Source organism: Serinus canaria, chromosome Z, assembly GCF_022539315.1.
Source record: "Serinus canaria isolate serCan28SL12 chromosome Z, serCan2020, whole genome shotgun sequence".
Classification (NCBI taxonomy): Eukaryota; Metazoa; Chordata; class Aves; order Passeriformes; family Fringillidae; genus Serinus; species Serinus canaria.
This window is the reverse complement of record NC_066343.1, coordinates 13,362,065-13,374,371: the sequence shown is the minus strand read 5'-3', so window position 1 is coordinate 13,374,371 and position 12,307 is coordinate 13,362,065. Positions and strand designations below refer to the sequence as shown.

General features: G+C 42.9%; 1 protein-coding gene across 1 annotated transcript in view; it reads left to right on the top strand.

The window, feature by feature from the left end:
* The window catches only part of GRIN3A (glutamate ionotropic receptor NMDA type subunit 3A), a 384,347-nt gene that overhangs the window by 65,488 nt on the left and 306,552 nt on the right, over nucleotides 1–12,307 (top strand). The gene's annotated exons all lie outside the window — the stretch shown is intronic.

The following is a 12,307-nucleotide window of genomic DNA, read 5'->3' as shown; positions in this document are numbered from 1 at the left end:
GGTTTAATCTATGTACATGTCAATTAGAAGAAATATTTTTAAGAGGAAGAACTCACTCCTCCAATCCCCTGAGAAGTCTGAATACATTTCTGGAACTGAGGTTGCTGTGTGCTTCCTGTGATTTTTGATCCAAGACAGCACTAGAGGTCTGCACCCCAAAGACACATCACTGAGCCGGACAATGTGTTTGGATTCTTGCAGCCACCCCAGACACTTCAGCCCCCAGCACTCCAGCTGGCAGTGCAGGTTTTGCAGCATGGACAGTTCCCAGCTGGCTGTGGAATACTCCTGGGGAAGAGGAATTGCCACCGCCAGATCTGGACATGGTACTCAAGACACTGGAGGAGATGTTTGCTTCCTCTGCTCAGGTAACTGCATTGGACAGGGAAGAAAGGGGCTGGACTGGGAGCTGGTGAATGTTGCTGCATGGCTGAGAAGCAAAGGCTTCTTGAGTTCAGCTGGGAATGGACAGGAAAGGCTTTGCTAGGCTTTAGACTTCCTAAAGAAGGAAGGAAAAGGTCTCCCCCCCGAGTAAGGATGAAAAGGTGTGAGCCTTTGTTGGCCACGTTTGGGTGCTTGATTTCCTGGGAAGAATCCCAGGTGCAGGGGCATCTGTGGTGCGGAGGTGGAAGCTTTGTAGGTTCTAAGAGTCCTTGTTTGATGGGAAAGAAGAGTGTTTGGAGAATGGGCAATGAAGGCCAAGTGTTCCATGCAGGGAGGGGCATGCCAGAGGTGCCTCTGTTCCAGCAGCAGATGTGGGCTGTGCCTCTTTTGGGTGGGAAGGCCAAGGCAAAGCAAGGGCTGGGCTGCTGCTGTGTGAGCCCTGCCGTGCCTGTAGGCGCTCCCAGAGCCATGGCTGGGGCTGGGCTGGAGCTGCAGCTTTCTTGTCCTCTCAGTAAGCTGGTGCCTGCACTGCAGTTTCGTTCTGGGAAATCCTCAGCCGGGCAAACTGGCCAGTCTTGCTGTCCATGTTGCGGAGCTCAGTCTCCTTGCTCTTGGGCGTCTCTGTGGGAAGAGATGTGTGTTCCTACACTGTCCCTGCCAAGGTGCAGCCTGGATGAGACTGCTTTGCTCAGGGCTGTGGAGGGAGGAGCACATCCCTGTGCCAGGAGCCGGCAGGACTCCTTCCTTAGCAGCCATTCCAGGTTTTCAGTGTCAGCCCACGTTCAACACTGTCAGCTTTGACAGCTTTTAGACTGTGTTTGAGAAGTCAAATCTTTTTGACTGTTAAAGGCCTTTGGGGCCCAGAGTTCTTGTTAGGAGCAAGGGATTAAGTGTGTGAGCCGTGAAATTGTTGGACCAGGTGTTTTGTGTAACTGGAGAGAAGGGCTTCTTCCTTTCTCTTTCAAGGGGAATATTCATGTTGCCCCCAAGTCTTCAGGAGGAGAGCCTGTGGACAGAGCTGCAGCAGAGGAAGCTTTGCCTGGCACTGAAAGCTGTGGGAACAATTCCCAGGAGCCCGAGGAGCTCAGTAAGGACAGAGTCCCCACTGGTTTAGAGAGGCATGAGATGGCTGCTCTGAGCATTTAATCTCCAAGCATTTAATCAATGTAGTACCAGTCGGCTGATAGGTGTAGTGAGACAGATTAAAAATACAAGCAGCAGAATCTCTGAGGGCAATGATTTAGTCATAAATCATAAATATTAGTCATAAATCCAGCAGCTCAATGGAAAACTGAAATTACCCCAAATTAGAGAGAGCTAAAGAAGAGAGAGAGCACTTTGTATCTGCATTCTTGAGCAAAGCTGGTTCAGCCTGCAGGCCTGGTAGGGAGCTCTTTCCTTTCCTGTGAAGCACAGAGTTCACTGCTTAGATTTTTTAAAAGTTTAATACTAATAGGATAAAAAAAGACAATATTTGCTGCGCTGGGGTGCTCCTGGCTGAAAGCCAAAGAACACCTGGTGTATAGAGACAGTGCTTTCATCATACTGTTACACTGCTGAGATGCAAGCAGATGCATGTGTTTCATGCATTATTTAAACATTCTTAGGAACTTTCTGATGTTTTGAGAACTCCTTTGTTTGATTTCTTCACACTCATCTCAGGCTTATTTGCATGATATCCTGTGTGTCAGGTCAATATATTTTATTTCTTCTTGTGCCTCCTTCTTGATGTTTCACATTTTCTGATAAGGGTTTAGTATGTCCTCCTTAAATTTAAGATGATATTCTCTAATTGTCCTCTGGTGCTCTGGTTTATGTAAGGGTTATCTTGTCCCTTGGACAGCTGGGTCAGTGGATGGCCTTACACTGTTTTTAGTTACACAAAAGCCTTTTTTTCTCCTTATGTTTTGCTAAGGTCTAGAACACAATATTCATCACATGATTGTTTCTATAAGTGATACATAGATAGTACATACATTACTTTACTAATTCTATGAGCAGCACAGTGCACACTTAAGCTGATAGATTCTATTCTATTAACAAGCAGCTAAAAAAAGTTATAACTAATGCTATTTCTAAATACTTACAATCACTAACAACCTGCATAAGCTAATACATAAATGCCAATATTACCTGGTCATTTGTCACACAGCTGTTCATCCCAGAGCTGGTGGTTGTTTTGGAGGAGCTGTTGGTCACTGCAGAGAGCAGGCTGTAGATGGCAGGGAATGGTGCTTGTTCATAACTCAGCTGCCAGCACCTTCAGCTTCTGCCATTTCAGTGAGGACTGAGGTCTCTCTGTCAGCACAGAGAAAGAATAAGGCTGGGCTTCTTTGTGGCACCTGGGACTGTCTGTGTTTCAAGCTCTCATGGGGGTCCTTTGCACTGTGTGTGCTGTGAGTTTTTTGGGATACTTCAAAACTTCAGAAGGTTTAAATCCTTGGAAGGATTCTGGTTCTTTGAGGAGCAGGCTTTAAATCACCAAGTGAGAGTCTGCCTTTCCAGCCATCTTTTACAGTCTTTGATAGAAGGACAGTTCCTTCCAAAGGCAAAGATGCACAGAGGCCAATATTGACCCAGTGTTCCCTTTGCTTCCCAGATATCCACCAGATCTACCTTGCCAGGAGGGCTGCCCTGCACGGCAAGAAGGATCAGAGGGAAAGCCTGTGACCATTAGGCAGGTGGAATCCTTTCGTGAATACACAGATTTATAGATTTCTATAATTCTATTTGTATATCCATATAGCTTATTTATAGCATTATAGAGATGTGCCTCTATGTGCATATATATACTTCTATATAGTTAAGTTTATCTACATTGTTATAGATGGGATAGAATTCGTTTTTAGATTTTGAGATTTACATTTATATATTTATAGAGTTACATTTGGACGTCTACATTTGGACGCCTACATTTGGATGTCTACATTTGGACACCTACATATAAACGCCTACATTAACATGCTTAGATATTGATCTAGAAATGCGCTGAGTTACTTAGTTATGGGTATGTGGAAGTTTAGATTCAGAGATTGAGCTGCGGAGGCCTAGGCTGCATTTTTACCTCTTTCCCCCCTCGGCTGCCTTTCTCATCTCTTGCTTTGCCCCCTGTGTCCCCTCTCCCTTTGCCGGGTCTGAGCTGGCGGCCGGGCCGGGTGGAGCAGCACTTCCAGCCCTGGCTGTCCCTGGAGCGGTGGGAGCTGCCGCTGGCCCCAGGCACTGTCCCCTGAGGAGCTGCTGAAGGACGGTGAGACAGAGGGGGCTGAGGCGGCGGTGGCGCTGAAGGGACGGGGAGCCTGAGCTGCTGCTGGGGCTGGGGGCTGTGGGGCAGCCGAGGCCGATGGTGGCACTGAGGTGACAGGGATGTGGCACAGGCTGAGGGGCAGGCGGGTCTAAAGGGGACAGGATTGGTCAGAAAAGACTGAGGGGGGTGAGAGGACGGTGAGGGGCTGAAGGAACTGAAGGGGACTGGGGGTTCACCGAGAGCATGGCGGGGCTGAGGGGATGGAGGGGGCCAGCAGGGAGCACAGAGGGCTCTGGGACTGCAGCTCTGGAACCAATTCCAGAGCCTCCACTTTTGCCACAGCTGCAAGGAAGACCTTGAGGACAGCTGGAGACTGACGGGAGCCAACAGGGAGAAGCTGAAGGCCAGCAGCAGGAGCAGGGAACGGGGACCTGCTGCTGCCAGCCTGGAGAGAGCCCGGCTGAGGCCACAGGCCCGGGCAGGCAGGGTAGGGCTGAGGGCGATGTGGGCTGTGGCCGTGGGCACTGCCCGGCGGGGCAGGAGCGGGCCCTGCCCGTGCTGGGGTCGCTCAGCGCAGCTGCCCCGGCTGGCACAGGGGCTGTCCTTGGGCAAGGCAGCTGTGCCGGCAGGGCCCGGGAGCTGTGCCGCCTGTGCCGGGCTGCCGGGGCTGCGGGACGGTCCCGCCGTGGCTGCGCTCAACACAGCCTGGCCTGCTCGGCTGCTTTTTCTTTCTAATCCTCTTGGGGAGGCTCTGAGATTTCCTCTTCCCTGATGGAAGTGCAACTGCTGCCAAGGGAAACGTCCCCATACTCACTCAGTGTTCCTTTTGCTTGCCAGATTTCCCAGCTACTGTCCCTGTCCAGGAGAGCTGCTCTGCACAGGAGGAGGAGACGGAGGAAGAGGCTTTGCAGATGGGGCAGCTGGGATCCCTCTGCTTGGAGCTCTATTTAAAGATGTCTGGACTTGCACATAGAGAGGGATTATTATATGGATATGTTCATGTGTAGGCTTCTATTTGTATAGGAATATTTCTATTATATTTGTTGTTTTATTTATTGATGTGTTATATATATGTATGCGTATATATACATATATGTTTGTAATTACATGTATGTATATATTTGTATCTAAGTATACATGTATGTTGTTATATCTGTGTTTAGTTCTATATCCTAGGTTTACAGCTGTTCAGGTAGCTGTACTGATGCAGTTATAGGTATATGTCTCTTTAAATCTGTATAATTGAATTGGTATTGGTTGATATGTCTCTTTTAATATTTTTTAACGTGTATTGATCTATTTCTGTCTATATAATAATATTTACATATGTGTCTAGATGTAAAGCTGTATATTTGTACTGATACAGTTGGGTGGATATTTAGATTGGTGATATTTGTATATTTGTAGATATGTTTTGGTTTATATATTTACTTAATATATATATTGTATGTAATTTGCGGTTTAATTTATATTTACATCTATGGATTGTTATATTTGTATATCTATTTATATATATGTTAATACATGTATGTATTGAATTCCATTTCAACATGTATGGAGTGGTATAGTTGTATAATTCTATATACTGAATTCTTAGTGTAGGGCTGTTTAGAGAGGGAATGGTATTTTTGTGTTTCTGTTTGGGCTGTACATTTGTAGTAATAGGTAATAAATTAAGTCCTTAAACACCTAATTGATATTTGTGTATAGTGAGTTGTTGTAGAGGCTGGCAATAAATAAGTTTTTCTTATCTGAAGTTGGTATTTGTATATTTTTATACTGACTGGTTGTAATAATCTAATAAATTCCTGGTTTTTACCTAAATTGCGAGTTGTATAGTTCTGTATTGTCAGTGCAGGTGTAGCAATTTGTAATAAATTACATTTTTCACATGAAATTGATTGTCATGTGTTTGTGGATCAGCAGTGCAGCTGTAGCAATCTGCGAGAAATGCCATTTGTCAGCTGCGATGGGTGTTGTGTGATTTCTGCTACCCAAAGCCATGAGCAGATGGAAATGCTGGAGGATTTTGGCCATGAAAATCTCCGGCTATGGCCAGCACATGGCCCACCTGCACTCAGGCTGGGCAAGGGAAGCGCAGATTTGGGCTAGCAGCAGAGCCACGCGTTGGCTCAGAACTCTCTGCAGAGGCCTGCTGAGAAAACTCTGGGAGTCCACTGAGCTCTCAACTCCTGCTCAGTGGATATGCAGGGAATTCAGTCCATGTTTGGTTCTTTACATACAGACACACACAGAGATATGTAGGCAGCACTTAGAAAGCTGTAACGTACTCGATTGTGGGAACCGATATGGACTATTTTCTGCTTATTATATAAGGTCAGCAGAGTTGTGCCATTCTGTAGCCACCTTGTAACAGGCAGTGGTCACTATATCTAAGCAGTGCAGTTGCAGCAATCTGTAATGAATTTTCCTTTTAAACTGACGTTGGCTTTGGGGCACTTCTCATTTCCATGATAAGTGACCACGTCAATGTTTGTCCCTATTTCTTCACTGATCCTGAAGCTCTGACGAATGTATGACAGCTGTGGCACCCAATTCCTCACAGGTCTGTCCAGCTGTGGTAATAGACCTGTCTTGTCTGTGAAACATCCGTCTGAGGCTATTTGTCTGAGAGCTGTGATCCATCTCTAGAACTCCCTCAGGCAGCACCGCAGATGAGGAGGGGAAACATGTAACGGGATTCTGGCATTTATTCTCTTTTATCACATATTTGAACTCAGCTGGAGCCTGAGCTTAGTAAGGAAAAGGATAGATTTTCCTTAGTCATGCAGCATGGGATAAACAGTGTGGGAAGCAGGAGCAGCTTCTTCTTGGTCTTAACAGGACGTTGTGTACAGGAAAGCACCACAATCTTAATGATTCACCTCTTAGGTAAAGCCACGATTGTTCACCGTGTAAACCTACCTGGGGATGGAAATGACAAACGTCCCTGGGCTGGGGCAGAAGCCTGGGAGTCAAATGCTTGGAAAAAGAGACTTGGCAAAGGCAGCCCAAGGCGCGGGCACGCATTTGGCTCCAGGCAAGAGGGAGCTTGTCCTGCCACCACGGGAAGGGACTCTGGGCAGAGGAGATGGCCGGCGTTAGGGAGCAGCTCCTGCTGTCACCACGAGGGAAGGACTCGCCGGACGCAGGAGCAGCGGGCACATCGTGGACGGACAGCGGAGCCGCTCCTGAGCTGCCAGCTACTCCTCCTGGTGCTGCAGTCGCAGCGCAGTCACCTGTCCTGCAGGCTCTCTTTGGCTTCTTGAGCTCCAACGTGTGTTGGCGTTTTTTCTTCTCATGTACGGGACAGGATTTCTGGGGTACGTTACTTGAGCTTTATTAGGAGCATCAGCCTCATGACAAGATTGAGACAATAGGAAGATGGCAAAGCTCATGTACAGCCAGCAGCAGCCAAAGATTTCTTTGTTACAGAGTATCTTAAAAATTTTTTAGCCAATAGCATATTGCTAATGCTTACAGGCAGTTGTTTTACCTGATTACTAAAAGCACACTACACCTGCTTCACACAGCGCTTGCTTGTCTTCTTTCTATTAACAATATGCAATATTCCATTATTAAGCTTAAAACCTTCTACTGTCTTGCTAAGCATATTTTCCTGCAGTCTTAAGCCTATCTTAGCCAAGCCTAGGACTCAAGCTATTGTTTAATGTCCTCGCTGGCTGTACTATTGCAACTTTTTCTACTTTAAGACTTTGCAGCTGCAGCTAACTCTAAGTTTCTTGGCTCTTTCTGTTTCTAAGGCCTGCTTTCCCAGCTTTCTAAAAATCTTCTTAGCTTTACTAATTCCTACACAACCCACTGCAGAAAGCAGACCTGATTATAAATTATAGCAGGTATAAAACCTCAGAACTAGTCAGACCACTGCTAATAGCAGATTTTTAATTTCTTTGACTGTCTCTGCATTAATTACCACCTGTGCTTCCAAAAGGTAGTGCTCCAAATTTAGAACCATGCATTCTCTCCTTTAGCCATTTTATATATATATATATATATATATATATATATACACTCACACATATATGTTTGTAATTTTATATGTTTGTAACATTTATCTGTGTGAAGAAAGGGTAACCTTAAGAATGTGTACTTGTTTCCCAGCAGCACGGTTCCATAGAAATTTATTTTAAATACTTTTCTGAGGTTCCTAGAGTAGAAAGACACTTTGCTAAAACTATTAAGGATGAGAATTGCAGTGCTGGTTTAAAATTAATCCAAATTCTATTTTATTCTGTGCAATATTTCCATTAAATCTGATTAACACCCAGGAATAAAAAACTAGAGTAGTCTTTTTTCTCTTTTTTTCCCGAGGAAACAAGGCATGCGTATACTTTTGATTTTTATTTAAAGACAGTAATCCACTAGGCCAATTGATACCTTGCCACTTCTTTATCATTTATAACTACCTGTGGCTCTCAGGAACAGAAAGGTTAAAGAAAGGGAAGAAAGCAATCTTTTAAAGCTTGAGAGTTATTTTATATCACTTTGTAATCACCTGGTTAAATCCTAAAAATCATGTATATATGTACTTGGCATGCAATATCAGATGAATAAATGCTATACATAAACAAGTTCTCATCTACATTTGTTGCTATCCTTGTGTTCTGTGTTCTGTTCTTTCTCAGTAAAATCAGGAAGAGAAACACGGCTGTTCTTTGAAAAATTAATTCATTAAAATATTGACAAGTTTGATTTAGCAGTGTGCAAACAATAATTTTAATTGTCACCAAAGAAAAACAAAAAGTGACACCTCATCTGTGGTAAACACCAGACATTGTTACCAGTAGGGTTGCACAAACTACTTGTAGGATGTTTTCTAGCAGTGAATATGAAGATCTCATCAATGATGGGGATAAGAGACACTGACCCTTGAGGATTCAAAGAATCATTTGATACAATAAAAAAAGCTTATCTAGCTCATCTTAGTTATACTTAACATGTATGGATTTTATATGGATTAGATTTATACTGATTGAAAACTCATCACTTATATGTTGCTGAATAATTAATGCTGATTATTTTAGTCTCAGCCCACAGATGTAAAAGACAAACCCATTGCTAGAGCTTGCAGTAAGGAACCAGTATCGCTTGATTTGTCACTGAAGTATCAGAAAGTGCTGTAAATGACATCGTCTGCCATCGGAGGTATTCCCAGGAGCTGTGCAACATTGCAAGTAAACACAGGTCTGATTTGCAGTCTGTCAGCAAATTTGCTGAGAGCAAAACAAATCTCTGAAATTGCCACGGCTATAAAGGAGAAAATGAGCCAATAGAAAAACAACTGATTAACAGATTCTGTAAGACATCATAAAAATGACAATTAAGCAACATGATGCAGAATTGTAAACACAAGTGGCCAGTATCATAATATCCTGTTTAGAAAGGCAGAAAAATTTCGTACATTACATAGTTAATTATTCTGCTTGTTCATCTGGGGGTTGCTGAGGCAGCAGCAATGCAGTTCAATATCAAAGATTTGTTATTGCTCAGACCACATTATAAAATCTCTTGATTATCCATGTGCAGCATGATTTATTCTTTCAGCTAATATTTGTACTCTTGGTAAGAGGGTAGTGCAGCCATGGATTGTAAGAAACAGTTGAAATTACAGACTTTATAGTTTCCATCTAGGAAAAGTAATACTAAAAAAGCTTTAATATTCTTCACATTTTATTATTTTAAGCCATTTATTATTTTAAACCAAGACTGAATTTTACTTAGATTTTTTTCTTTGCTCTTCTGGGCTTCTGAGACTCATAACCAGGTGTCGTGGTTTGTCGTGGAGGCACTGGCATTGCGCCAGGCTCACACGATGACACCAGGTATCTAGAATTTAGTTCTGTGGTCTCAGCACAGCTATCTAATACTGTTTTAAACACAAAATGTCCGTAAAGACCCTACAGATACCACCCAAGACCTTCAGAACACACATGTCCTTTTGCACAGGCAAATAAAAAATGGCATCTCCCCTCAAAAATGCTCTCAAACACTCTTAGGCAGCTACATAAAGTTTCTGCAGTAGGACTGCATGTTCTTTGCAGTCCTTATTTCCCCCAATAAAAATGAGGTGGACTACAGTTGATATTTAATAATTTCAGGCTGTACTTTAGTTTCCCATGTACCTGTGCCTGCATGGGAGTTGGGTGTCCAAACTGCCTGTAGAGCTGGTGGAGATCTCATCCTCGGTTCAGGTGCCTTCAAGAGGGCATCTTGATCAATTTCATTGACCTGTGGGATCTGTTGTGCTTCATTGGCTGCTCCAGAAGGAAAAGGGTCTCCCATACACATATGGACCCTACAGACATGGGGTGCAGGGCAGGGGTCTGAGGTACAGCAGATGAGCTGCTGAGGTGGAAGGTACACTCATCTATATCTATATCATCTATATCTATATCTATATCTATATCATCTATATCTATATCTATATCATCTATATCTATAGCTATATCTATATCATCTATATCATCTATATCTATAGCTATCATCTATATCTAATCTATATCTACATATGAAAAATCTAGTTCAGCACTGCAGCATGAGGAGCTGCAGGAGATGTTGGCAGCTGCAGACGTGCTCAGCTAGCACTTCTGCTCATAACTCTCAGGATAAACCCAAGAGGCTTTGTTGAGGAGTTCTCCAATGATGGGAACCGAGCTTCATGAAGGGCACAGACTTTAGGAGTCTGACTTTTGGAACAAATTAATGCCTTTGCTGAATCACTGTGATATTTGGCAGTATGAGTGGTTACAGTTAAACTCACTGAAGGAGAGGGTCACACATGTATGTGACTTAGTAATAAAAACCAAAAAACCACACAAGTGGGATGCGCTTTCTGACTCTTTACTGTGAGCTGCCAGCACTTCTTGTCCCTACTTGTGTGACTGCTAGAAGAATAGAAAGGAGAACAGCAAATTCAATTTTAAGAGTGGTGTGAAATACAAAATAAGACTTACAGAGAGCAGAGGAATGATTGTGATTTATAAGCATGTATCTTATTTTATTGGAGAAAACAGAGGTTGACTACAAAGGATATGCTGACCAGTTTTATGTTTTCTCTGTCACCTTTCCACAAAGCATGCAGTTTCTAGCCCATTGCAGTCAGCAAGAATCCTTTCACTGACCTGAACAGGACAAACTTTTTTTATCATAATAGAAGACACTCATGCATGGATATTTATTAAAGATGTGATAGCCAGTCTTGTCTTTTTTACATTTGTTCTGCTTTTTCTACCATTCCTTTCAGTCAGTGACTCACCAGCAGACTTCAGATGCCTTCAGAAATTGCTTGACACTGTTTCATGCTATTTAATTCTGCCTGTATTTAACATCACTCTTTGGACAGTATTAACTGTACTTTGTGCTTTTCCTTACTTTATTTGTACAGTCTTACTTAAAAATAAATGTGAAAAAAATATAGATGAATACTTGAACAACTCGAAAAAAAAGTTACAGAGTCATAGTCATTCAGTGTATCAAATGGGTTAATATTTGTAATATGTGTTTCTGTGTTTTTATTTTCAACTCTACTCTAAGTTTCCTTTTGATCCCTATATTGCTTCATCACCTTCTCTGAAGTGCAACCTTCTCAATCAGGTCTAGGGAATTCCTCAATGTAAACACTCTTTTTTCCTTTGGAAAACCAACATTTTATCTTATCTGCAAATCACAGATCAAGTCAGGAGAGGATGTTTTTCCAGTATCCCTTAACTTTATTAAACACTGCTCAGAGTATGTAAGGGTTACCATCTCACACGTGAAATGCAAGTTGGCCCCTTCAGGCTTTACTCATTTTGCAGCTCCTGAGGCTTAGAGAGGGATTATCCACCAGTTCCTGAGGAAAGCAGCTCCTGACCACATCACCTGCCAGACCAAAGAGCACCTTGTAAAATCATGTTCTCCTGTGTGTTTTGTACGTCTGCTTCCCTGGAAGACAAAAAATAAAAACTGATCTTTTAAGAGTTAAGCTTTAATAGAATCGAAGAGTTGTTCATATTGTTTATTGCTGCTTTTGCCCATTCATTCAGGATGGTAAGGGGAAGGACTTGGAGCTACTGAGAGCGCTCATGTGTTTATTGCAACTTGCAGAATGAGTCGTGAGATGAGAGAGCTAATGTGTTTATGTACAAGACAGGGACAACAGGCCTTGCTGCATTTTTTAACTTAATAACTCAGCCTACAATTATTTCCTGTGACATATTTTTTAGGCTGTGTTTAATGGAACCTGCAGAGAAAAGATGGATTATTAATTCTGTTGTAATAATATCTGTAAGGTGTTTCCCCATAGAGAAAAGACAGTTGTTCTAGTTTGTAAGAGGTTTATCTCCTCAAAAATTCGAATGCAAAAATTCATTTGGGATATAGGTAAGTTATTATAGTGTAACTGTTTAAAATTCTTACTCTAATTTTTAAGTTTTTAAACCTTAAAATCAATGATCGATTTACTGATTGACTGCAGAAACCTTCAATATGCTTATCAGGCTGGCTGAGAATTCCCAAGCACACTGTCCCGCAATGGTTTACAGGGCTGCTGTGACTGTGCAGGAGTTTTTCACAGGTGTGGGACTCCTCCTATCCGGCACAGGCGTCGGCACAGAGGAATTCGGGAACGGATGTTTTGATGCCTTGTTTGCAGCAGCCCCCAGCCTGGATGAGCCCCGC